The sequence below is a fragment of the Scyliorhinus torazame genome, unplaced genomic scaffold (genome assembly GCF_047496885.1).
Source record: "Scyliorhinus torazame isolate Kashiwa2021f unplaced genomic scaffold, sScyTor2.1 scaffold_1639, whole genome shotgun sequence".
In the NCBI taxonomy this organism is placed as follows: Eukaryota; Metazoa; Chordata; class Chondrichthyes; order Carcharhiniformes; family Scyliorhinidae; genus Scyliorhinus; species Scyliorhinus torazame.
This window is the reverse complement of record NW_027309366.1, coordinates 25,001-26,595: the sequence shown is the minus strand read 5'-3', so window position 1 is coordinate 26,595 and position 1,595 is coordinate 25,001.

Here is a 1,595-nt window from a genome sequence, read left to right as displayed (position 1 = left end):
CCGGCGGAGGCTGCACCCGGCCCAGGAGGTCCCTCTGCCCGCCAGGGACAGGGTGTAACGCCGGCGGAGGCTGCCTCCGGCCCAGGAGGTCCGTCTGCCCGCCAGGGACCGGGGGGACCGCCGAGGAGTCTCTGCCCGTCCCAGATACTCCCTATCCCTACCCCTAACCGTATCCCTAACCCTATCGCCTAACCCTAACCCTATCCCTAACCCTAACCCTAACCCTATCCCTAACTCTAACCCCATCGCCTAACCCTAACCCTATCCCTAACCCTATCCCTAACCCTAACCCTATCCCTAACCCTAACCCTAACCCTATCCCTAACCCTAACCCTATCCCTAACGCTAACCCTAACCCTATCCCTAACCCTAACCCTAACCCTAACCCTATCCCTAACCCTAACCCTAACCCTATCCCTAACCCTATCGCCTAACCCTAACCCTATCCCTAACCCTATCGCCTAACCCTAACCCTAACCCTAACCCTATCCCTAACCCTAACCCTATCCCCTAACCCTAAACCTATCCCTAACCCTAACCCTAACCCTAGCTCTAACCCCATCGCCTAACCCTAACCCTATCCCTAACCCTAACCCTATCCCTAACCCTAACCCTAACCCTAACCCTAACCCTATCGCCTAACCCTATCCCTAACCCTAACCCTATCCCTAACCCTAACCCTAACCCTATCCCTAACCCTAACCCTATCCCTAACCCTAACCCTATCGCCTAACCCTAACCCTATCCCTAACCCTAACCCTATCGCCTAACCCTAACCCTATCCCTAACCCTAACCCTATCGCCTAACCCTAACCCTATCCCTAACCCTAACCCTATCCCTAACCCTAACCCTAACCCTATCCCTAACCCTAACCCTAACCCTATCCCTAACCCTAACCCTAACCCTATCCCTAACCCTATCGCCTAACCCTATCCCTAACCCTAACCCTATCCCTAACCCTATCGCCTAACCCTAAACCGAACCCCAACCGCAACCCCCAACACCAAAAGGCACCGGGCCGTAAGCCTGCACCCGCACCGGCAGTGCCCTAGCCCCCTCGGGGAAGAAGGGACTCCGTCTCCACACCGCACCCGCCCCAGCTGCGCTCTCTCCCCGCCACCGCCGAAGGCACACGATTTGAACCGCTCCTCCCGTCCGGGGAAGCACACTCGGCAGCACGCCTACCTCCTTCCCAACGGGACCAGGACCGAAGGGCACACAGACCCTCCACCACCCCACCAACGTGACCCCAAGCCCGGGCACCCCCTTCAAATTCGCCCGCTGGGACGTGTATTAAGCCCGGCAACAGTTATTCAAGCAAAACCGCAGCCGCAAGTTGAAGTGACAACTCATTAACCAAAACAATATTGGGCAAGTCATAAACCACTTTCCACTCTGGACAAGTCATAAACCAGTTTCCTCTCTGGACAAGTCATAAACCAGTTGGACAAGTCATAAACCACTTTCCTCTCTGGACAAGTCATAAACCAGTTGGACAAGTCATAAACCACTTTCCACTCTGGACAAGTCATAAACCAGTTTCCTCTCTGGACAAGTCATAAACCAGTTGGACAAGTCATAAACCACTCTCCTC